The sequence below is a fragment of the Zalophus californianus genome, chromosome 3, assembly GCF_009762305.2.
Source record: "Zalophus californianus isolate mZalCal1 chromosome 3, mZalCal1.pri.v2, whole genome shotgun sequence".
NCBI lineage: Eukaryota > Metazoa > Chordata > Mammalia > Carnivora > Otariidae > Zalophus > Zalophus californianus.
This window is the reverse complement of record NC_045597.1, coordinates 165,119,290-165,145,790: the sequence shown is the minus strand read 5'-3', so window position 1 is coordinate 165,145,790 and position 26,501 is coordinate 165,119,290. Positions and strand designations below refer to the sequence as shown.

General features: G+C 42.2%; 1 protein-coding gene across 11 annotated transcripts in view; it reads right to left on the bottom strand.

The window, feature by feature from the left end:
- Positions 1-26,501, bottom strand: part of PARD3B (par-3 family cell polarity regulator beta) — a 1,014,396-nt gene that overhangs the window by 19,079 nt on the left and 968,816 nt on the right. The gene's annotated exons all lie outside the window — the stretch shown is intronic.

The following is a 26,501-nucleotide window of genomic DNA, read 5'->3' as shown; positions in this document are numbered from 1 at the left end:
GTTAGAAAATTAAGTCATGATTGATTTAAATGTATATGGTAAGATTACATAAGGTCACGGAAAATCTTGAATATAGTGCAGACTTTATGCTTGCTTCGGGAAAGTTCTGCCTCTACAGAATTGCTAACCACTATAACTAAGTACCTGTTTTCTTATTTGACCCCCAATAAACGGACCTTCATGATGGTAAGTGCTATTATTGAGTTCATTGTTGACTTCCCAGTGCCTGGCACATAAGCCCTCACTGCAATATTTAGTAAATGAATGTTCTCTGGTGCTTCCTGAGGTGGAAAAAAGGGTCCTCTTTTCTTTAAACTGAGTGGGCATTAGACCTGCCGACTGAGGAAAAAACACCATGCCCATTTGAGCTTCAGCCTTGTCTCTTTCTCTTCCGGCAGCTGACACCTTGCTGGTTGCCTAGTGACCAAGTACGCGTCTTGACGCCGGCTTTCTTAAATAGGTTTCCGTCGTGATGGTGGGCTCAGCCTCTCTATGGTCAACAAGAGCACTGCTCTTGGAGTCAAAACTCCTGGGTTCAAGTTCCGGCTCGGCCACTGGCTCTGAGTGGAAAATGGCCATGTTCACTTTCTTCGCTGGAAAGTAGAGATTATAATGCCAAGCCCACAGGGTGGTTGGGGTAAGATCAATCATTAGAGGCGTGTGGAAAAGCGTGATGTAACCGACAAAGCCCCGTTCAGTTGTAAGATATCATAAGTATTAGTAGGACCCCTTCACTTTCTCCAGGCCTGAGGTTGTGCCCTGCCCAATAAAATCCTTCAAGGAACGAGGCCCTAGCCCTGACTCTTAACGTTCAAGGCTGGGTGGCTTCATTTGCTGCCGCCTTCCTGATGCCGATAGAGTCTTTGTCTTTGGTCTTCTGCCATCTTTCAGGTTGTGCTCCTTTCTGCTTGTTGGGATCTTGAATTTTTGTCCAAACTGGATAGACTTCTAGGTGTCTTCTGGCTACAATCACCTACAATTCTGCCTTATCTCCTTCTGCCAGGGCCTCTCCTGATCTCTTCTAGCTCCAGGGATGTCTGTGTTCAGGTCTCAGCTAACTTTGAGCTGAGCAGCCCTGACCATCAACACAGATCCCGCTATGAGCATCAAGAGATGCAACAGCAGGGGAGTTAGGTGCTTATAGTTCTGGCCTTTCACTTAATGGACATGTGATGTTAGGACAGTTGCTCATCCTCTATGATACAGTCTCAGTTTCTTCATGTGTGAAATTGGAATTGTAAGGGTTACCTGTCTCACTGGCTACTCAGAGGGGTTAAGTTAGAAAAAGCACTGGAAAGCACTTAGCGCACTACCTGGGCATGGTAAGTGATTGGTAAAGATTGGCTATTATTATCATTATTATTTTTCTCTCTGCTCCAACTTTTTATTGCTTATTCCTTATTCCATAATGTTTTGCATGCTTTTCTCAGTCTTCCAAATACTCAAATATGTCTAGAGGCCTTTTTCTCTCTAAAAATCTGCTTTCTCCAGATGGAAATGAGGCAAGTTATCACCACTTTCCCAAAACTTGTGGACTATGTTCTTTAAAAAAAGATAACAAAATACACTGAAATATATACTCTCTAAACAGTTGTTCTTTTTTGTGTAGTCTTGGTTATATCCTTTATGTCTTATTGCTACTTATTAGTGTGACCACACTGATGTCACCAATGGAGAGCTGCTGGAGGACTTGGACTGGAGGCTGTCCACGTCTCTGAGAAAGATCAACACAAGCTATAAAGTGAGTTATAGACACATGCACCCAAAGCCAAAGGAAGCCGGGCAGCAGCCAAAAGACCATCAAGCATGGTCTTGAAAAAGACGTAATATCCTCCATCTCTCTTGTCCTTTTCTTTAATATCAGACTATCTGGAGGGATGAAACACTGGATTATATTTACTTGAGGAAGCATTCCTGGAGCCTGTGGGTTAGAGGACAAGCAGATCCAGAAGTAGAAAATGGTTTGGTGCACTGGTCTGACGGATAATTTTTTAGGGGTTTAGCACTCCTTCTTCCTTTTATGAGCGTGTAACAGGAGCTTCTACTTTCCTCTTTCATCCTTGATTCTACCGTTCCTTCTTCCCTTGTTATCACACTTGGGACAGTGGGAAGTTGCTGGTTTTCCTGCTTCGTATCGGCCCCCCCTTATCCTGGTGATAGGATTCTGTTCGTTTGTGAATTGTACCATGCCTACCCCCAGTCCATGTGGTTCAGGTGGAGTGACTGTACCCATGACTCCAGAGGTGGCATGTAACTTAGGCCTGGCCATCAGAACATTCCACCCCGCTGGCTACAGTGATCATCTATGGTTAAGTACATAATCTGATCTCAGCAACCTGGGGCAATTCTAGGACTTCCATTGGATACGTTGAAATGTGAGAGTCCCTTTCTTATGGGAGTGGCTGAGAAGACAGGAAGATAAGCGTGGCGCTTTGGGCAGCTGTCTGGAACCCCAGGGTGGGTGAGTTTGCCTGGGAATGGAGCTAGCAGAGAAGAAAGCAGAGTCAAGAGATGGGGAGAAGGATACCAGTCTGAGTTTAGTTTACCCTTGGACTTTTTGGTTATATTTGCTAGTAGATTTTTTTTTTTCCCATCTTGCCTAGAGAGGCATATCTGAATACTTAATCGAGAGGGAGACCAATGACCAACAATGCTTAACCTGTTGTTTGTGTGTGGAGCAGGGTACCTAATGGTACAAGCACAAGTTCTATCGGATAACATACTTTGAATGGCCATTCACTTTAGAAACCACCTCGGGAGGGAAAAGCTTCCTTGTAGCTCATGTTGCCTCAGCTTGGCACAGTTTCCCACATCTCCAGAGTGGAGAAGGTGCAAAGCAAAAGGTCTAGAATAATTCCCTCTTTAAACTGCAATAAAGAGGGTGTTAGGTGGGGAAAGAGACGAAACATGCCATATGGGAGGGTGCCTGATGGGCTGATGGGTTTTTGGTCTGGGTCTAACTTCCCCTAGGTTTCGATGCCTGCGTCTGTGACTAAATGTCATAACTCTATGTGCAATTAGGTTAGTCCCGTTCTGAGAAAGTGAATGATCCCAAACTCTCATCCTCTACCAATTAGCCAATAGGTAACCACAATGAGTGTGCGAATAATTAGCAATTAGTTGTATAAATCTAACACATGCCAGGAAAATTCCTGCCTGCTCAGACCCACGGGGGTAAATAAAAAGGGAGATACCACAATGACGTCCCCATCGTCTCCATCCCTTTCAGCCGCTTCTCCTCTTCCTTCCGGCCACAGAAACACGCAGCCTTTGTTAGTTCTCTTTCTGTCCATGTTCTCCGTTCACAGACACCATGGGAGGGAGGCCTGCATTTGGAGATGCTTTGGGGAAGGAGGTCTGGAGAGCCTGACTTGGTGAGATTTTCGTCTCATCTTATGGCATATTGATTTTATGAAAAGGGTAATGAGGCTCACGGTGTTCATTTGAATGGCAAAGAGACTGTTGCACTGCCTGAGAATGTGGAGACTTGTTTCTCAGGAGCGGCATGAGGCCGCCAGACCAGCGTGGGTCCTATCCTGTGCCTTCGAAAGTATGGTTGGTAGCAGCCAGGCCTCCCAGGGCTGTCTGCGAGTTGGGAGTTTGCCAGGGACCAGCAAGGGCCAGAGCAGTGGAAGGCCTCCTGAGAGCTTGAGCTCTGCCCTGACCTAGCCCAGGAAAAAATGGGCCTCTCTTTTCACTTCTTTTCCCCCGCAAATTTACTGAGATATGATTTACATACAAGAAATGCAACCATTTCAGGGGCACCTGGGTGGCTCAGTTGGTTAAGCGACTGCCTTCGGCTCAGGTCATGACCCTGGAGTCCCAGGATCGAATCCCGCATCGGGCTCCCCGCTCGGCGGGGAGTCTGCTTCTCCCTCTGACCTTCCCTCTCATGCTCTCTCTCTACCATATTCTCTCTCTCTCAATAAATAAAAATCTTTAAATTAAAAAAAAAGAAATGCGACCATTTCAAGCATCCAGTTCCATGAGATTTTATAAATGGACACAATGAACCACCCTCAGAATCAAGGATATGGATGGCTCTTTATTTTACTTTGTTCAACTGCTCCTTTTTCCTTACCAGCTCTTAAACTGAGCATTCCACATTTCCACAGAAGACAGAAAGAAAATCCCACACTTGAAAAATTCATGGCTTGTCTGGAAAAAACTCCGGTCACTCATGTCTGATAAAAATTGCTAAATGTATTAAAATAAAGTCAAGGTCCGGGCAGGTAATGAAAATGAGAAATTTGAGTTTTGGAAAGAATTCTTTGGGATAAATAAACCGTTCAGAACCGAAACTTGGAAAAACATGCCATGGCATCTCAATCACAATTATTCTATTGCTTTATGTACTGCTGTTTGTAGAAAACGTTCTCTTAATGACAAAAATATAAATTACTGAAAAAGAATTTGCTTTCAATGAAAGAATTCTCATGCCTCAATTAGAAAGCCCACAAAACTTAAGACAAAGGGAGGATTTCCACTTAAACTCAGTATGGTTGAAAAAGGAGAACTGTCCTTCCTGACACCTTCACAGTGAAATGTCTGGAATTTTTTCCCCCTAAGTTGTAAATTCTTTCTTGTGTTTTGCCTTCCTTCCCTGCCCGCCTGCCTTAAAAATTTAGTTGAATGACTACTATGTGCCAGGTACTATGCAGGGCTGATGATACAGTGGTGACAAGGCAGGACCCTGCCCAGAAGGAGCCTGTGGCCTTTGCTTTCTATATCTTAAATCCACTCCCATTTTCATCTCACTTCTAGTGGGTTTGTTGCTCTTTGCAAAGCATGGCTAGAAATGGGAAACTGGGAAAAGAGAGAGGAGCTGAGAAAGGGAAAAGGAAAGAAGTGTCAAGGGCGCCTGGGTGGCTCAGTCGTTAAGCATCTGCCTTCAGCTCAGGTCATGATCCCAGAGTCTTGGGATCGAGTCCCACATCGGGCTCCGTGCTCAGCGGGAAGCCTGCTTCTCCCTCTCCCACTCCCCCTGCTTGTGTTCCCTCTCTCGCTGTCTCTCTCTCTGTGTTGAAAAATAAATAAAATCTTAAAAAAAAAAGAAAAGAAGTGTCATAATTATTTTCCATATAATGAAGACTAAGAATTCTATTTCTTTTCCCCACCATTTCCTCATTTAGTTTTCCACCATTTGTCATGGCTAGGGGTCATGTTAGAAACAGATTCTAAAAACCCAGATCAACAAAAAGCAAAAAAACCCAAGAATAACCCAGTACCTGAGCATTTGCCTAAAACACAGAACTCTCTCTCAGCAGCTCTACCTACGTTAAGAAAAGAGAGAGCCACAGAGAGAAGTTAAAGTCAATGCCAATACAACGAGGTACCAGAAGTTTCCAATGGTTGCTGCATTTCTTACACGTCAGAAATTTGGAGAAGAAAATACACTGTTTCTGATGGCTGTGGTACTATTATTCAGAACATTGGAGAAGTGGTTTATTTACTATAGATAGCATGACAGTCAGCCACCAAATCTAAATCTGGTTATATTCTGGTGCTGATTGTGAATCCTTTTCTTTTTGTAGCTTCTTCATGAAAACACTAAGAAGTAAAACCAGATCTATACCACAAATATAATTGTGGTTTATGAAGAAATTAGTTGGTAAGAATAGACATTTACTTCCTGACCAGTGACTTCTGTGATTTTCCAAGATGCAATGACTCATCTGGACATCACCACCGGTTCTTTGAGACCCATGATTTCTATATTGGCATCTTAGACTTGACTCCACAGGGCACCTGATAGTAATGCAGGTCTTCTGGTTTAATTGCAGTTAAGAATGTGGCTCCTGAAATACTAATGTGAGATTTCCTTCTTGAGACCAAAGGATGAAAGCGGATGTGTTGATGTAGAAGCTCACTGCTGTTGGCTTCTTGGAAGAAAAGGTTCGAGAAATTTATAATGCAGGTTGTTATCAGAAATTAAAATAGATGAAGGGTACAGCCCTATAACTGTAAGTAAGTATTTGGTTCTTAGGATTTCCAGCTCTCTGCTTATATTTCCCGTCTGTTCTTCTGTGCCGTCTACTTTATCCATATTAATCATCATTGTTTTAAATCCCCAGTCGGATAATTCTAACATCCCTGCCTGGTCTGGTTCTGCTTGTTCTATCTCTCCAAATTATGATTTCTGTTCTGTTTTGTTTCTGGTTTTTGCCTTTTAGTATGCCTTGTAGTTTCTTCTTGCTAGCTACACACGACGTACTGAGTACAAGGAATGTGGTGGTGAGGCGTCGGGGGAGGGAGCATTCTCTAGTCCTGTGATAAGGTCTCAGTCTTTCAGTGAGCCTATGCTTCCGGTCTGTGAACTGCGTGAGTGTTTCTCCCCACTTAGGTGGAACAGGATGGTCAGAGTGGCCTGAAGTTGAGTATTTCCCTTCTCCCACATGGAAAGCTAGAACCTGTTGGAATTGGCTATTTCCCTTTCCTCAGGTCAGTTAGGCTCTGATAACACCCTCAGCAGGTTAGGCTTTGTTAACTAGTTTCCCGTGAGCGTACGCCTTGTTAAGAAGAACAGAGTACTCTGGTGTACTTCAAAATGGGCCCTGTCCTCCTCTCACTGCTGGAGACAGAAGGGCATCCCCCCTCCATATGTGCTGTGGGGATCTGGTTGAGCTCCTGGATGTATCTCACAATGCTGTGGGCCTCCTTATGACTGGGTCCACCTGGAGTATATAACTCTCAGAGCTGTCCCCACTGAGCCTCCAGCAATTCGTTAATTACAGGTCAGGCTTTTCCTACCCTGGCACAGGTCCTTGCAGTGGTTTCTCTTGAGTCTCTGTTCCTGTAAGGTGAGACTCTTTGTATTTGCCAGTCTGTCTCTCCAATCTTTGGGGCAGTGGTTTGCCCCGTGTCCTCACCTCTCTTGCAGATCCAAGAAGCATTGTTGATTTTTCAGTCTTTTTAGATTTCTACTTGTGAGGATGGAGCTCTGACGTCCAAGCTCCTTACATGCAGAACCAGAAAATTCAAGACTCCCCCGTGTATTTGGTATCAAAGTTTGCAACTTGTGAAAACTTCTTCTTGCTCCTTTTCCTCCTCCTCCTCTTCTGATTCTTCTCCTCCCTGCCCCCCTCCTTTTTTTTTTTTTTTAAATAATAAGAAAGTACAGGGGTACTTGACTGGAAACTTGCAAATCCTTTTGCACAACAGCAAACTATCATCCCATGCCAGTCCTCCAGTGCTACATTATCTCCAATAACTAGGCAGCAAATAAGGTGGAAGGAGTTAAGTAGAGGAAAATTTTGACTTAAAATATATACAATGGTGAAATTGAAATCATTTTTATCCTTACACAAAACTCCTAAAGAAATTATATATTTTTGTGGATATCTTGAGTCTACACAGAAGGAGTGTTAATGATAGGAAAGAGAACGTTTCCATTGTGCCTTTAAACTAAAGAAAGACGAATCATATGGGATGAAGTGTCTGAGATGAAGAAAATTCTTCAGTCATCTCTCACCAATCCTCCTTGGATACCAGGCAACAAAAGAGAAGACCATAATGGAATAATAGCCTTCCACATAAAAGAGTTATGGTACGTTGACATTAGGTTGAGCTGCGGTCCCTTCAAAATGGAATAAATTCTGAGCCCAGACTGTCACAGAGGTTCAGAAAGACGACAACCAATGTGTGTTTTTATACTGTCTTCCTCATATTCAGCCTGCGGTAACTTGAACTGAGAATTGGCTTTTTATGGAGATTTATTACAATAGCCTTGTCATTCAAGAATAGGCCTCCATCATCATAAATAAAGAGCAGACACAAAGGGATGTGAAGATCCAAGACAGAGAGAGAATTTGTCAAGGTGGGTAAATCACGAACTTACTTATATAGCAAATAAATACACATGACTAAAGCCATCACTCATTAGGGGAAAATCTATTCTTCTTTCCTGAAAAAAACCAAGTCAAGCTGCCCCAGTTTGGATTTCTTAACCTTGTCCAAGGAATCCTTGGTCGTCCTAGAACTCAGAAACCGAGGCTGGCCCCTCTGTGTTAGGGCACACGTAGGCCACTCCAATGAGGAAAAGGTGTGGATTTCCTTGAGCACCAACTCTACCGTGGCCTGAGGGTTGATCCTTCTGATCAACAGTGCTGAGAAGGCTAGCCTTCTGCAAGAGACCACGAAACTACTGACATCTACTACAAAGCCCTCCGTGAAATATGAGGGGAGAAAGACAGCCGACTCCTTGCTCCCTGCATTTGCCTTAAAAGTCCAAGAGGCAGGGCCAAAGCGCCTCCCCACACTTCCTCTGGACACTGAAATCTGTGTAAGTGAACGCGTTTCCATGTCCAGCTTTGTTGTTTCAGCTGTTCCGAGAGCTGGGGATATCCATTACTCCCCGCCCCGAGACACTGACCTGCACAACAGCTCCAGGCTCCTGGCTGGCCTCCCCTCCTCTCACTGCTCCGCATTTCAATAAATGCCTGCCTGGAGTCTTCCTGAGGCCACCACTCCGACCTGCTCATCCCCACTAAATGATTCATTAGGTTGGATTAACCCTTTAAACACTACTATTTACCAAAGGATCCCTGGGGCTTCTCACACACTCCATCATTTTTAGCCATTATAAACAGCCGGTCCCAGCAGGGCGGAATCCACTTTAAGGCTACTCAGGTTGACAATGTGGGTTTTGTTAGCCCCAATTTACTTAAAAGCTCAAGACAGCATTTACTTTGTGAGATGGGGCATACACATTTTCATCTCCCAGTCTGTGCATTCCAAATATGCCTCTCGCCATAAACACCTAGGCAGTGCACAAAAAAGGCTGCAAGGAGTGGTCACAACAAGGCCGTGGGGTGACGCAGGGTCTATTTTCATGCCTCCATTATCCAAGGCTCCTTTTTGGTTGTTGCCATTTTCTGCCTATAATCAGCTGTGTGCACAATGAGTGGTGCCTGCCAAATGGCCATTTGTGGGCGCAATTAGACACCTGTGCCTTCAAACAAGTTGCAAGCACCTAATTGTGTCTGCATGTAGCCACTTGTGGGTGCAATTATCCAGAAATCCAGGTGTGCCTGGTATTATGCACAATTTAAGGGGCAAAAAAAAAAAAAATGTTTTCCAAAAAAGAAGGCTCAGGTTGAATGTGTGCCCTTCAGACTTTAACTGGGGTGGTTCAGCAGAAGCTTCCACCACTCTCTCCGCATGGAGTCTCTTTGTTTTAGGGTCTACGGCAGTGCTGCCCAATAGACGATAATGCAAGTTACCCATATAATTAAATTTTTTCTAGTGGCCACATTAAAAAGTATAATGGGAGAGATGAAACCAATTTTAATAATTCATTTTATTTAACCCAACATAGCTAAAATATTATAATTGCAACATGTAATCAATATAAAAAATGAGATTTTCCATTTTAGGGGAGGGGGTTATACTAAATCTTTGGAACCTGGTGTGGATGCTACACTTAAAACATCACAATTTAGGCTCATCACCTTGTAAATGTTTCAGAAGAACACTCGATAGTCGCTACCATATTGGAAAGCACAGGACTACAAAGCATTGTTTTCAGTTCTGTTTAAATGCTTGGGATTTTCATCCTTTAAGCACTTTCCTGAATATTTACAAAATCAGATTTCAAAGAAAGAACATCTAAAAATGCCATTTAGTGCCCGAGGGTTGCCATTGGTTAACATGGCCCTTCATAATGAGAACTGCTAATAAAATAAAGTAGGATGTTGAAAATCTCTCCCTACCTCTTTGTATTACCGTTTATGAGGAACACAGTGGGGCTGGGTTCAGAAGTGACAGGCACAATCTGTGTAGACAGAGTTAGAAGAGGGGTAGCCAGAATTGGAAGGGAAGTGGAAATAGGGCACCTAGGATAGGAAAAGGGAACGGACCCGAGATCGGGGCAGACCTCTGCATCCTCCCTTATTATATATGTGAATGGTTGTTCCAATTTATCCAGATAAGTGTGGGTTTAAGAGCATTGGAACAGAAAGTCTGATTCATCTTGGTTGCGTTTGGGAATTGCTAAATTAAAATTTGGCAAGAACTCAAGAGATTATCTTTCTTTAACTATAGCATGGGGAAATTATAGTATGTCCTTGATAGAGTTGTCGTGAGGATTAAATGAGTCAAAACGGGTAAAACACTGAGAAGGGTGCCTCGCACGTATGAAGCCGTCAGTGAGTATCAGCTGCTGTCATCACCTTCCCCACCAGCACCGTCATCATGACTTTTATCATGATATTTATTCTCAAGCCATTCCAGAAAGTACGCATAGCTATCACACACACAGGTGTGTATGTAAGTATGTTCACACACACACACACACACACACACACACACACACACACACAAACACCGAGTTGCAGGGAGAGATGACTAACCTCTCCTTTGCATATTGTTTCCAATGTCTCCTAATTCCTTCAGCCATCATTGCCACTCACTCAGGTAAGTTCTCGGAATGCAGGAATCACGTGGGAACATCTCTGGTTCTCCGGAGCCTCATTCCTAGTAGATGTCAAGCTCATGACACAGGCATTGCCTGAAAATTGGTTAAACCGAGGCTCAGAGCCACTCGTAACGCTCTAAGTTTCATTTCATGCAATGAATCCATGGAGAGCATGTAGAGTGCCTTCTCTTTCGGGTAGAAATACTCCCTGAATCGAGAACAACCAATTTCATGTACTTATGCAACAATTAAGTATATTTTTTACAATTAGGCTATATATTCACATGCCTACTCCCACACCGCCCCGCCCCGCCATGACCCATGCTTTCTTCCTTTCCTGATTACCTGAGAATAGCCAGTTTACCAGCACAGCTGTCCTGAGGTCTGCACCTTCTATACTCGTTGTCACAGGAACTGCTGGTTAGAATAGTTCTTCCTCATCACGCTCTGACCCCGCTTTTTTAAAGCCCCCGCATCAGTCAGCAAGAGACTTGAGTATGCCCAGTTTTCCTCGGAGTGCCACAAATAAACACCCCATTTAATTCCATCCGAGGCAACACCGCTTTCTTGACTTTTATCGTGATATTTATTCTCAAGCCATTCCAGAATGGTATGGCCACCGACCTCCACCTCCTCTCTCACTCCTTCCAGACACCTCAATAAAATGCCATTTTCTCTTTGGTCCATTGGCAGGAATATTTGAGGAAAAAGGCAATAATCTAGGCTAGTCTAAAGAATGTTTTAGGAAAAAAAATTGCAAAGGAAGCAAAGCCATCAACCTGGAAAGTGGCCAGATGCCCCCTTCAGAACCTCAACAACAGCTTCTAGCTACTTCCTCATCCTTTTCTGATGGAACCTGCTTTTTCTCAAACACAGTTATTCAAATAGATGAAACATGACTTCTTATTCAATTTCATATTTTTTGGCTTTAGTTACCAGCATTGTCATAGTAGTCTTCAAAGTCATGATTCTTCATCCTGTTTCCTTTCATTATGTCTCAGCTTTGCGTTCAGACTCTAGTGTGTGACTCCAGAAGGCAAGAGGGTTCTCCTGAGTCCCTTATCTGTAGAGAATGCCTACTCTGGGGAAGGTGTGTCAATGTCCCACAGCAACAATATTTTAAAAGTGGTTTTCATGTGGACAGCATTCCAATTATGTAATGGGCTAAACAGGTTTGTGTGGCTACTAGCTTGGCAGCCTGCTTCTTGCACAGAACATCCTTTCTAGGAGAAATGCATTCCGAGCTCCAGGACAGTTGGTATAAACACAGACTGTAGAAACACAGCCCATTTGAGATTGAGGGCCAACTGCATGACGGATGGATTTGTGCTGGCTCACCCGTGTCTTCTCATCTAGTTATTTCCAAATGGCAACCAGAAATGAAGATAGCAGGCCCAGGATCCACATCTGGGGGCCAGGACCCAGCCAGGCTGCGAAGACCAGCTCTAAACCCAATCCATAAAAGCTGCCTCCGAGTGAGTGATGCCTGAAAACTAGAGTTATGTCTTCTTCCAACATCTTTTTATCTTAAGAATATAAAATTAAAATTTTTAGACCATTCAGTGTCCTTAATTGAAAGTATTAGTGAATTCTCAACCCTACTCAAATGCTTGGAATGTGAACATTTTCTCTATTTGATACATATTTCCAAAAGTAGGTAGGTATTTTATTTTATTTTATTTTTAAAGATTTATTTATTTATTTGACGGAGAGAGAGAGATAGTGAGAGCAGGAACACAAGCAGGGGGAGTGGGAGAGGGAGGGAAGCAGGCTTCCCGCTGAGCAGGGAGCCCGATGCGGGGCTCGATCCCAGGACCCCGGGATCATGAGCCGAGCCGAAGGCAGATGCTTAACGACTGAGCCACCCAGGCGCCCCAGTAGGTAGGTATTTTAGACTCAAATTGCGTAGGTAGGTATTTTAGACTCAAATTGCAATAAAAACTTACAAGCAACTTTCAGTATGAAGTAGAATAATTTAAACTTGTCACGATAATTCTAAAGAAGGCTATCATACTTATTGCTGTATCCATGAGAATAGCTTTTTCCAAGGGATTTTACCATCTTATGCCTTCCCATGATTCAACAAGTGAAGAGTGAACCAATAGGAAGGTTTTATATCTCTCCTCTGATTGTCACGAGTGGATTCCATTTGTGTTTCAAAGTTCCATTCTTTGTGATTAATTCTTTTACAAACTCTAGTCATGTAGAGTGAGACATTTAATGTCTCCTTTTTTTTAGGTACTGAGACTTATTCCTTGTATCATTAAAACATAGGCATAAGTATAGCTTTTGGTACCAAACTGGAACGGAAGTCACCGATGCGTGTTTTTAGCTCACCTTCTGGTCATAGAACTTTAGTCCCTGCCATGAAGCAATATCAACACACCCTCTTGTTACAGGGTCTCCACACACGTCATTCCCATTATTACAGATGTCAAGAAAGAGACAGGAGAAGCCCGTTTTATTACGGCCATGAATGATGGCAAGAGATTGGACCTTTCCAGGGGCATGCCGATAAAATGGGTGATTCAGAGATGCTGCGCCTCATACTTGAAAAAAGATCTAAATTTATTACGTTTAATGTTTAAAATAAATCACCAAACCTAAATGTGTTATAAAAATGAGCTAAAATGCTGCTTAACAGACATTATTAAAGAGTCTTAAGTATGGAGCCATTTCTAATTGGTAAAAGTTCACAGATGAACACTTCTTGCAAGTACTCATTTTTAAGAAATATTTCTTCCAAGAAGAAGGCCCTTTTTTCAGCATGAGATATAATCCAGGGGACAAATCTCTTCATGAAAGCATCCTCTTTATGTTCGCAGAAGGAATCTTGGTGGAACCATGATTTAAGCTTTATTCCTCATTTATTTTAATATGAGACAAAAGCAAGGTGAAAAATAATTAAGACTCAATGGTTAATAGTCCAAGCTCGTGTGCCGTGAGTAAAACTTCTGCTCTGCAAGGCAGTAAATGTCAAGAGCCAATCAGCTATTTTTAGTCTCAAAAATAAATAAATAAATAAATAAAATAAAAGAATAGTGTGGAAAATTATTTGTGCTGTTTTTATCATCTTGATTAAAGGATATAAACATGGGTAATTTAAAATTAATCTGTGAAAGAATATGCTGTCACTTCAATTGAAGGAAAAAGAATCATTCTGGAGCTGTCCCACCTCGGCAAAAACCCCACTCTCAACCAGGGCGGTTTGGCCTCCAAGATGCAGTGGGTGCAGTAAACCAATTTTCAGCCCAAAATATGATTTGCCGAATTGGTTTGAAGTAGCGCTGGCTGGATACCACCTCTGCTGGGGAGTGAAATGCAAACTGTCATCCATTCACAGAAAGTGCCTGACAGCCTGGGGGCCTCTGGTGTGGCTGCTCCATAACTGCCCCTTCAGCTTGTGGGCTGGAATTTACAAAACAAGAAGGCAAAGGTACCTCAGGGTCTCAGGGGAGCCCTCACCCCCAGGGAGGAGGACAAGAGAGGTCAGGAGAAACCGACCAAGCCACAGTGGCTTTTTTCTCCCTTACGTGGGTCACTCAGATTTTTCTAATTCCTTGACTTTGACATTTTTCTCAGCCACCCCTTTCCCCCGAAACCACATTTTTATCCCCAAAATGTAGGCTCTGAACAACTGGGTATAAGAATAACAGCTCTCACTGTTTTGAACAAAGAATTCAGGGCCTGCAAAAATAAACAACTGGAATGCTAGGGAAAGAGAAATATATTTTCTTGCAGATTCAAAAATCTGATTTTTTGTATGAAAATATTTATTTTTTTACACTTTACTGATTTACTTAGTTGTTCATTTGTACTTTACAGCAGATGAACTTTATTAGAGCATAGCTTATTATAATCAGTTGTAAAAAACAAATATTTACCACCTATCTACCGTCTAGCTGGTACTGCAGAGCATATAGAAAAGTTTAGGACAGTCCTTACCTTCAAAAATCTCATACTTTCTAGTTGGGGAGATGAGCTAAAAAAGCATTAAAAAAAAAAAAAAGATAATTTGGAACACCTGGGTGGCTCAGTTAGTTAAGCATCTGCCTTCGGCTCAGGTCATGATCCCGGGGTCCTGGGATGGAGCCCCGCATCAGGGTCCCTGCTCGGCGGAGAGCCTGCCTCTCCCTCTGCCGGCAGCTGCCCTGTGCTCTCTCTCTCTGACAAGTGAATAAAATCTTTAAAAAAATAAATAAAAAGATAATCTGATGGGCTACTTCGATGCAAGAATCCACATCAAATGGCACAGATTTGGACTTAACTACAAAGTTAAATTATGCAATTGTCATATAACAGTAAAATCCGGAGGTTGATGGGATCAGCTTGAAACGTGGACTTTTGGCCACTCCATTTGACATCACCATGTCAATACTTTTTTTTCTTATTCTACTTTTATCATCCGTTCTTATGAGCCTGGTTTATAGGATTTGACCCACGCTCTAAGGCTATATGCTTTATGTTTTAGAGTAGGCACATCTTCATTGGCTTTAGCTACTTTGCTGATACTTGGACTACAGCTTTCTGTACCAGGGCCAAAGTGATTGTAAGGGTCATGGAGTGTCTGTCCTACCTTCTTACATGACACAGACATGTGCCAGGGGACCGTCTTGCTTTCTGGGGGGATTTTGGTCTTTGAATGCACATGCTATAGAGTCGACAAGGGATTTAAAACTCTTGCTTTAAATGACATGTACGGATGAAACTCTACCTAACATATTATTATTTGGCATTTATCTATAGTCAATCAACATACGGAAGTTTATTTGCTCTAATACATGTCGAGGTAAGAAGAGGAAAGTGAGAGGAAAAAAGTCTGTAGGAAACTCTTCGGGCAGCTCTTGGGACTCTTGGAGACACTTAAGATATATTAAAGATCCCATCAAAAGATATATTTATTTCCATAGTATTTCTGATCTGAGGGGAAGAAAAAAACTTGGCAAACGTTATTTATCTTTAAGCTGTCCTTGTGAAATATTTAAATATATGTTACCTACTTTACTGTTATTCTTTGTTCTCCCATATATATTACCCCTCCTATATGTATACATATATATATTCCCCATATGTGTGTGTTTGTCTGTGTATACACACACATGCAATTTGGCCCAGATGGAATTTAAATTAAAATCGGCTTGCATTTGCTTTCTCCTTTAAAAATTCACCCATCACCCACTGTATATCAAATCCTCTGGCCTCGTACCTATTTACAGTCTTTTCCCATTTCCCTGCCACATCACAAGCCTACAAGTCTGAAAACCATTTTTCTCAAACATTTGCTTTTCCTGGCCCCAACTTGACATTTTTTTGTGTTTATTTGGTTTTGAAACAGCAAACAGGATACTCAAAAATGTGTCCTGATGTGGAACGTGCCTTGTTCTTGCTAGAGCCAACAAACAGTTAAGGCGGCGGCCAGTGGCTTTTCCTCTTACCATAATGTTTCTTGTGAGATGGGCCACTGACAGAGGGCACAAACTTTCTTTGGGCAGTAGATGAAGCCACAGGCTCTATTTTTAAGTCTGTAAATGCTACCTTCGGTATGGCATCTCTCTCTCTCACTCCTCAGGGGCTTCTGTCCCCTTACAGCTCCTTTAGGTGTTGATGGTTCTCTACTCTCTAGCTCCCTCTCCTCATCAACACAGAAAAAATAGGGTATTATCCTATACATTTCAGCCCAGGAATCCCATTTTTAAACTCATTCATGTACCTGTGAAGGGAAAGGCTTTGTGTCCTGCTAAAGCTTCAGAACACATGCTGAAAGGATGTGACGTTGCACCAAATTAGAGCATTCCGTCAGTGGGTTTTATGGATTTCAGTACATGCTAGAACACGGAGGGGGCGGCTTTACTACCAGGTATGACTGGTGGGTCTCTGAGTAAAACAGGTGGCACAAAGGAGTACTGTTGATCTTTTTGGGGGGATTCTTCTAGAGCAGCAATTGTCTGCTCTAGCTGGAGTGTGCAAAGACCAATGAAAATCCATGCTCACATGGAACGTTGACAGTGTAGTTGGGGGCCATGTACCTGGGCACCTCTTCCTGGAACTGTGATACAACTAGCACCAGAGTGATACCTTGATTTACAAAGAGTGCCATGTGTAGTCCTGTTTGTCGTCTGCTTCTGCTACGTTCTTGTTAGGCAATCTATGAACTCTGTACCCTTTTCATTTTATGCTTTGCACATTCCTAAAGAATGAGGTTCTCATCATGAAGTTGCCACAAGGGTTATTGGTTTAGTAGACTTTGATGTCAACTTTCTTTCTAAAAATGACTTTTGCTGCACAGAGTATAACATTGTAACTGTGGTGACTGAAATTCAGAAATAATGCTTTATCTTTAAGGACTTTTTTTTTTTTTGCTGTTCTGTGGTGAAGTTGTCAACACCTTTTAATATATAAGAATTTCCCTCTTTTTCCCCAATATATAATTTCTTCCATATTTTCAGATACTTACATCATCTAAACCAATTTGTTGGCACCTTTCACCCCATACCATAGAGAGAAACCACAGAACAGATTTTAAGTGCTGACAGAGAAAGAACTGTTAATTTGCCTAGTCTGCAACCTGTGCAATTTTCTACTTTCTACATAGAGTATAAATTTCCCAATATTCATATCGATGTTTATTAACCATTGATGTGCTGAGCTAAAAAAAAGGTGGCTTTTCCAAAGATGATTATTTCCTATTTGTCACTTTCCAATCACTTGAACACTATGAACGGTGAGCAATGCTACAGCCACAGTTTGGAGACATCTGCATCTTTGAAATCCCTTCCTGTGGCAGAAAAACCAACCAAAATACCCTTAAGCAATTCAGTTTAAACTTGAGGAATTATGCAGTTTTATAAGTCACAGTTTCCTTTTAGCATGTACTTTTCAAATCTCTTTAGGTGACTCCCATGGAGAACTTCTTCTGCTTCTCTGCCAGCTCACCATCCTCCTAGGGACCAGAATTGTTACTGCCTTTCCGCCAAACCTTGCATCCCATTGTCCTTACTTGCTGAGGAGAATGGCACTTCCCTCCACCCAACTGCCCAAGCCCGGGACTTGAGAGTCACCTTTGTCACCAGCCTGTCCCTCAATGACCATATCTATTCAGCCATCAAGTCATGTCAAGTCATCTCCTTAAAAGCACATGCCCTTCTTCTCTTGCTGGCATTCCCCACTGTTATAGCCTCGTTTCAGGCACTTAGCGTTCCTCATAGGGAATATATCAACAGCTTCGCATTGTCTTGTCTTATTCCAGTCTTGCCCTTCCAATTTAATTTTCCATGAAATTATCAAGGGGCTTTTTCTAAAACACAAATCTGATCAAACCATTCCCTTGTGTAAAAGGCTTCAAAGGCCAGAGGGTTTCTGGGTAGAGTCAACCATCTTAGCGTGTTGTACAAGGTGCTCCTAACTACGTGTCTTGCCACTTCCTCCCCTCAAATTCAATGTACATAAATACAATTTTAGCATTTGATATACTCTACTGCAATCTCCCTTTGTCTGTCTTCCACTCCCCACCTAAGCCACCAGAGCCCTGGAGACAAGGACTGTGTTTCAATGAAGAATATCTCCTCAGTGCCCACTACACAGTATTGTCCCACTAAGAGTTGACTGAATGACTGACTGAGTGAATGAATGAATGAATGAGTGAAGTGTCAACTCTCTCTACTGTCACAATCTCATCCAACCTCAGAACACTAGATTAAATGCTCCTCAACAACTCAACTCCTCAAATTTCCCATGCTCATCTCAGCGGTCACGGGAACACAAGTCACAGGTTTGCTTCCTTCCATCAGATTCCATCTTGTCTCCATCTTTTCTTTGCTCAGCTTCAGCCAGATTCCCTACAATTTTCCTCCTACACATAAAGTGCACTAAATCGGACTCTAATCTTCTTAAAGAGTTAATGTGCCTCCCTAAATGACTAATTTACTACTAGAAAGTGACTTAGGCACTGGGGAGAATCTGGCTTATTATTTAATAGCCAATAAGGCCAGCTGTTTCATTTCAAGAAATTAATGGTCTTTAAAACCTTTCCATATTGTACCAACTGCTCTTCTCGATGGAGAGCCAAGTGACTTTTATTAGCAAGGTTGATAAAATCCAAACCCTGTTAGCCCTGCTCTAGCCTTCTTCATAATACCAATAGAGTCTTCTGGGACATCTCGTTATTTTTGCTTTACTCTTGCTGTTGATTTTTTGAGAAATTTTCTTTGCTGGGTTTTCTTTGGTTGCTCCCATGGAGACTGCAAAAGGTGGTTTGACAGCTGTACTCCCCGGCCTGATGGCTTGACCCCTGGCCTTCTTGACTTCTTAAGGAATGCCTTTCAGCATGAAGCCTAATTTGGCTGAGACAGTGAACAGTTTGTTACTTTCAGGTTAGCTCATTCCATCTTTAGCCGCCTGAAATTACTCATATGTAAAAAACATTCACATGCAGAGGATGTTTTAGGCAACCATCTTTCTCTTATTTATATCCCACCATTAGACAAAAAGGTCAAGAAAAGTCTAGATTAGGCCACAAATCTATATTACGAGACAAAGATACAGCAGCCCTTAAATTTTTAGCCATTGATTGGTATTTTATTTGAGGACATTCGGCTTTTAAATATAAGAATGAATAAAGGATATTTGTCATCTACTAGCAACTAATGTCTCTATTCTTTTCCAGTGTAAACTGTTGCTGGTGGTTCATGAACAACTATATTACAACATCCTACAGACGTTAACCGGATTCTTTATCTAAATTATACCTGGTGGGGTGGCTATGGTTTCGTGTTAGTATTTTACTTTTTTGGGGTTTCCTGTGGTTTTATGCTGCTGCCATTTATAGTGGGATTGACATAACGTAGTATTTTGTGTTCCAAAGAAGGTTGCTGTTGTTCCTTCTCATAGCGTTTCCTCTCCTCTCTACTCTCAGGGGATGAAACAGAATGTTACCTTTCAAATGCTGGGAAGATAGGATGTGTAAATCCCTCCTTAGGTAGCACTGGTGAGCTGGGCCTGTGTTTCATGTTGCTGGTGGGTGTGATGGGGAGGAGGGAAACAGGGGCTCCTAGTTAAAAGTTTGATGCCATCCATCCCATTTTCTGGGATTTATATGCTGGGAACGTTTTGTCCTTTCTAAAAGCACACAAAAGGCAGGGTTCAAAATAGAAATATATATACACATTATGCTGTGGGGGCTGAAAGGAGACCAAAATAAGTTTTCTTGCTAGAACTATTATATTCACTCTGATATTGAAGACACCCTTCAACACAGTAAGCTACTGTTTGGGTATTTTTTCTCATGAATTTTACAAATGAAATATTCTCTATGAAGACATCATTATTTTATTGAAAGAAAAATGCTGGCCACATTGAAATTGTAAGGGGAGGATTTTTTAGAATGACCCCTTTAAGAAGAGTTTATAGCAAATCCCTTGCATTCAGTAAATTTTAAACTTATTGAGTCGTAAAACTTTTCTCATTCACCCCTTCCCTCAGAAATATGAATGAAATCTTATTCATTAAAAAGTTGGCACGTCACTTCAGGGAGTTTGAGGGTCCCCTGAAACCAACCAGTGGACAATTTAAATATGCCAGATCAAGACCCTTCTCATGGTTCCTTTGGGTTTCGCCAAAGTGATACATGTGCTATCTCAAGCTAAGTCTCTTGCCAGTAGATCTGCATCTTTCTCACAGAAATTCAAAGAGAAACTTCCAGTGATATAAATACTGTCTTTGGGGAGCACACTTGGAGTTCTTGTCAAGCAGATCTGAAGAACAGAGGCACGCATGTTCCAAGGGATGCAGGACGTGTGTGTCAGCTCAACCATCACACTATGTTCGTGCCACAGAGGGTCACCTCAGCTGGCAGAGGGTCAAAGAGAGGAGTACATATTTTGCAAGAGGAAGTGCCACTTTAAGAAAGAAGCCCATCTGGGTGATTCTGACTACTCCCAGGACACTGAAGACCTGGTGTATTCTGACACAATACACAACTGCAGTGAAAGCAAGGAAAAAAAAATTGGCTAGTTGATGCATGTCAGTAAACGGCACGGATATATTCCACATTATCTGTATAAAGCCACTTAACGTGGGTATCTAGACCACCATGTATTTTTTATGATTACAACCATATCACAGTTAATACTGCTTGAAACTATGTTATGAAAGCACATTACTGCTCAGGGTGACATGTGCGTTTAAAGTATTCCTTCAGCAGAATAAATAATTAAGAAAAAAGTTAAATCATAACTAGAAGAAAAATAGGCAAATGTTTCTGGTCTCACGATGGAAGACAACTTTTTACATATAAAAGCAAAGAACAAATAATAAGCCAAAAGATTGAAGATTTAACTTATAAAAATTATAAACTTCTATTTACCATAAGTATAATTTAAAGTTAAATTAAAATAATATTAACATATGACAAAGTGTTAATGTCCTTAGTATATGAAGAACTCCAGCAAATCAAGAAGTATTAAACACCTAGACAAAAATGATATGAAAACAGATGAGCTACCATAGACTGAAAAAAAATACCAATTCCAATAAATATGTGAGGAACACTCAACTTGATTACAAGTAAAGGAATTACAAATTAAAACAGTTTGTGATCATAATTGGTAGTTCTTAATTGATTACGCTGACGCAAGTTAAAGAAGTATTTTATATTCGCTGCTGGTGGAGGTGTAAGTTGGGACACCCTTTTTAGAGGTCACTCTGGCAATATACATCAAGAACTTTAAAAATATTCACTCTTTGTTCTAATAATTACATGTTAGGAATTTATCCCGTAGCCTGCTTGATTTATAACCTATACATTTGTTTCTCAGGAAGACGAGCTTAAGCATCTTAATTGACTGGATGTGACTGATCCAGTTGTATAGGCTTCCTGGATACAACACTGATATCCACATAAAGTCTCTTACTAAGGCGAGACCACAGGTGCAGTATGACTAGAGCTCCATGACTAGTCCTTGCATTTGGCTAAGTTCTTGCTATTCTTAATTGGAACAAAGGTGGCCTGTTGAAATCCATGCAGACCTGACTAAGTATGTGTTTACAGCCATGATCATAAGTCAAGTCACTGCAGATCCTCAAATTGGCATCATGCAATAATGGGCATGCTTGAGTTGGGCACCTAAGTACCCAATTCCCATTTTCCTGAGGCTTTCATATTCTGACATTCTCAGAAGGGCGGCCGTATTTCAGTGAGGTTCTGAACATGGACTCGAGAGAAAATGAACTCATCAAAGACTTTCCGTCATTTTGATGAACTGTATATTTGAGTGAAACAGAGAAACCGGAAATACATTCTTCTGAGGTTCCGCTCTGGGGCAGCTCTGTCAATTCTATCATTATTCACTGTGTTCCATAGAAGACATGACCAATTCGTACAACACCTCCTTCAAAAATAAAATGAATGCATCAAGACTGTCTGGAGCAACTTAAGAACCATCTTTTTTCCTCTTGTGAAAGGATGTCAGGACTGATTGACTTTGACCCTGGGACTTCCGGCTCACTCGCTGTAGCAGCGCGGCTCGGTCCCACCCGGCTCTCCCCACTTCCGGTCCACTGCAGAACTGACTCCACATATCTGCGCTTCTTGGCTTGAGGCTTCCTGGTACCAGTGCTCTAGATAGGCAGAAGTGCTGGGAAGCTGGCTCCTTCAGGAGCAATCCTTAGCCAAGGACAGATAGGACTCGCAAGATAAATTCTGCAACATCCTTGCTCTCGGGTGGCACAAGGTGTGAATGCATGCGGTACTATTTCCAAAGGGCCCGAGCAGAACTGATCCCCACTGCCTGCCGCGGTAACCTGCTCATGAAGGCAGTATAGACTGGCCTCCTTCCCTGTTCTTCCTCACTCTCCTTCCAATACTTCCTGGGATCGCTCCCAAATAAAATCACTTGCTCTCAAATCTCTGTCTCAGGGTCTGCTTTTGGGGCAAACCCAGCCTCAGACTTTAGAATGAGGACATTTTTTACTTTTGAGTTGGCACTAGAAAATTATGTAAACTTCCACCATTCCTTGTATTGTTGCTCTTGCTGCTGCAACAATAGTAAAAGGGACTCCCTGTATCCTTTCTCCAGATTTACGACATCTTCACATTTGCCCCATTTACTTTTTCATTCATTCTCTTTTCTTCCGGTCTGTTCCCTTCCCCTCCACCCTCTTTCCCTCCATATTTAAAAACATGTACACACACACATATTATTATATATACATCTTATTTCTGGAACCATTTAAGAGTAAATTGGAGACTTGTATCTTTTTATCCCTAAATATTTCAGTGCATATTTCTGAAGAACAAGAATATTCTGTCTTTTAAGGACAGCGCAGTCACCAAAATGATTTCTGCTGTTTCTTGTTATCTTTATGCTTACGCTTTATGGGGTCAGAGCTATGCTAAGTCACAGAATACCAGATGGCATTAAGTCACCAACGCTTACTACTTGAGAAAAATATAATTTCCAGAATGAAATTACACAGACAGTGATAGATAAGCCTTTGCTGTCCATATAAGCAGGGAAGACATGTTACAACCACAGACTGGAGGCCAGGCCTACGCAATTTGCACCGTCCACCTGTTTCTTTTTGTACTTTGTGAGTAGGAGACTCTGCGCTTCATGACATCATCACCCTTGATATGCCCTGGGGTCTTCTGTGCTCAAGGGCACACATTGGTCTAATGTCCCGGATTAGCCACCACACTTCCCTTCCTTGTTGAGCTATCTCTGCTGTCCATTTCAGGATCTCCTTCTGGAAGTCTAAAAGGCACTTCAAATCTAGCACGTCTCAACTCACACTCATGATCTGCTCCCACCCCCCCCAAACCTGGTCCTCTCCCAGTACTTCCTCTCTTGGAGAGTGGTACCACCACCCATGCCGTTCTGTGGGGATTCGTTCTCAACACCTGGCTTTACTTATCCCCCACACCTCCACATGCAATCCATCAGAACATTCTGTCAGTTCTTCCCACCCTCTCCTCCCATCTCCGCTATCAGCACCACCACCCCCTGGATGCCCCACCATCCCACCATCTCCCGCCTGAGCTACAGCAATAGCCTTTGAACTGGTTTGCATCCTACCTCCCTCCAATCTATTCTTCGCCCTGCAGCTAAAAAAAAAAAAAAAAAGTTTGAAACACAAATATTTGTCTTCCTCCTGCTTAAAACCCATAAATGGTTTCTAATGAGTGTTTGGATGAATATAGATATACTTAACCACTCATGGTCTGACTTTTACCTGCCTCTCCTGCTTGGCTCTTGCAATCTCCTTCCCAGCCTTTTTTCAGTCTCCCAGTTCACTGTGCTCTCTCCTACCACAAGGCCTTTGCACATGTTGTTCTCCCTGCTTGGAATGTTCCTTATGTCTTCTCTCTAACCTCCTTCAGGTCACAGCTCAAGTGTCACTCCCTCCCTTGATTCAGTCCAATTTCCCTTATTTTCTGGAATCACGTATCTCTTGTTTTTCATAAGGGGCAGAGTTGAAATTTTATGTTTCTTTAGTGACTGTGCAATTATTATCTTTTCCACTTGGTTACAAGCTTCCTAGTCCGGGGACGTGTCTTGTGGGCTTCTTATTATATCTTCAAGGCCCATGGAGTGTATTGTACTTAGTAGGTAGGCAGCAAATAGGTGTTGAGTGAAGGAATAAGTAAGCATAGATGACTTTTTAAGCTCATCTGTTTAGGCTAATAAAATTGCACAGTTATCTCTGAACAATTCAGGACTAAACTGGGTTTTTAAAAAATCAGATGTGGAGGAAGTGACCAGAATAAGGACAAACTATGGAATTCAAGCTATTGACAAGGTGATAACGTGAGTGACTTGTCTATAACCAATCCACAGAAAGCTGTCCTCCCGTTATCTTGGCCATATTACATGTGGCACATCTGGAAACTACTCATAGAATATTGGCTAGAAGCCCTGGCTTATATATGGACCTGATTCTGGAAGTTAGGAAAAAAACGTAAAAGGGTGTCACACAGTTTAGACCATTTAGCATAAATTGTCAAAGCCACCAACCTATCAGTGGAAAGTGATCAAGCAAGCACAAACTCCGATCCTGATTTTATAGGACTGTTTCCAGAAGAAAAACTTCACTGTGGTAAGCTCCTTCTTAAACTAGCTCAACGTGCTTATTTTCCATCTTAAACCTCTCCCGCAACGATTACAGCTCTTTCCGGTACCTTGTAAAACCCAGGCTGTCAGACACTATCATTTCTGGAAATGGGTGTGCATTTGCCTCAGCTACATGCAAGCAATTAGTGGGCAGAAACCTTATCTGAGCAGTCACCACCCTGTCTTCACTTTCAAGCAATGGCGAGGTTCAAAGGCGACTTCTCATGCCCCCCAGAGCGTACTGTCGGTGGAGAGCTGCCAGGGAGACTTGCCAGGTTCCTACCTATTTGACATGTCACTCCATGTTCAACCACAAGGGGCAGTTTTGCTGATTGTTGAGTGGGACAACCCTCTACTGGGACAAGTCTGAACCACTTCTATCTAGGCCTAACTGAAGACTTGGAATCTAAGCAAGAACACATTCTGGATGCTGCTCTTTTTGTACCAACCCTTTCCACATTTGTATTGCAAATGTTTGCCTTTGCTAGAAATAATGGAGCTGGACCAAGGTGTTTCCTGGCACAATGACTGAGGTTAGGGGGCCTGTGTCACATGAAATCCAGGGCACAGATGGGCTCGTGTGGCACCTCCGTGGTAACTGACTGCCAAAGCTCTCTTCTCTGGACTTGAAGCAATACAGTCAATTGATGCCATCCCTATCTGGCATTTACATCGCAGCCACGTCCCCTGAGGAGCTGCCAGGCCGATACCGTGAAAGAAGCAACAATAGTTTCCTGGCTGTGAAAATTGCTCAAGTGGAACCAATTGGTATATTTTTTAAACACGAGCATAACAGAGAGGTTTTCTTTAACAAAGAGCACTTTTTAAAAGATTTTTTTTAGCTGGAAGGAGGTGGGTGTTTATATATGCTAAGGGGAGCTCGGCGGCTCATGGTTGCTGTTCTCAGTAATTCTGAATGCCTGTTAGAGTTTTGTTCATTTTCACGTCTTAGAGTACACACAGCAGTGATTTAGGATGGGGTCAGCACGGTGAGGGCTGCCTCAATAAGGGACGGTCATTGAATGCTTTTCTCCTACTTGTTTTCAGCCAGCCTAGCACAAGACAACTTGATTTGTAAAGATTCTAGAGGTTTCAGAGGTAGAAAGAGCTAGACCACATCCAAAGCCTGCCATTTATTCTATGTGCAACCCTGACCCTATCACTTTGGATCTCGAGCCTCAGTTTCTTCATCTATCAATTGGGATAATAATATTTATTTCAGGATTGTTGCTAGACATAAATGAGGTTAGATTTGAAGTACCCACCAGAGTTCTTAGAGCACAATAAATGCTTAGCAAGCGTTGGTTCCTCCCTGATGCCCCATTACAAGTGCTTCTGCGGAAGGGCAGTGCAGAGTGCTGCCCGGGTCCTTGCACTTGGGGTACTCAGCCTCTGTGCCTGTGCAGCCCTAGGTGGAGCCATTTGCATCCTTATTTATGCTCCTGATAGGAACAGAATAACTGCCATAAGGAAAATGTGGCTATCTTGTTTTTACTCAGGGAAAACGGTGATAAAAGACGAAAAACGATATGCTTCAAAAGCAATTTTCTTTTTTCCCATAAATTCCCTATTATTTGTCTTACTGTATTTTATTACTTTTTCACCACCTGCAGGTTTCAACATTTCCCATGTTCTTTGGAGCCCTAAGAAACAATGAATGCATTTCTAATATGGCCCCAGTTATTTTCCTTCCCATGAACTCACGTTACTCGAGAGAAAAGCTGCTGTATTCCACCCTCTCCCTAATTTGTCAGTGTTAGTGGTCAGGTAAAGGGAAAGAAAGAAGATCTTGAAAACCAGAAAGAACTGAGCTTGAATTCTGAATCTGATCTTGCCACTTCAAGGATGGATTTTTTTCCTTTTCCAAAATGAGCATCCTAATGACTCCTACCCAGTTGGATGGTGAGTAGAAAGTGAGACAACCCACAGAATGTACATGGCGCATGGTAGGCGTTGCACACACTTACATCATTCCCCGTCTG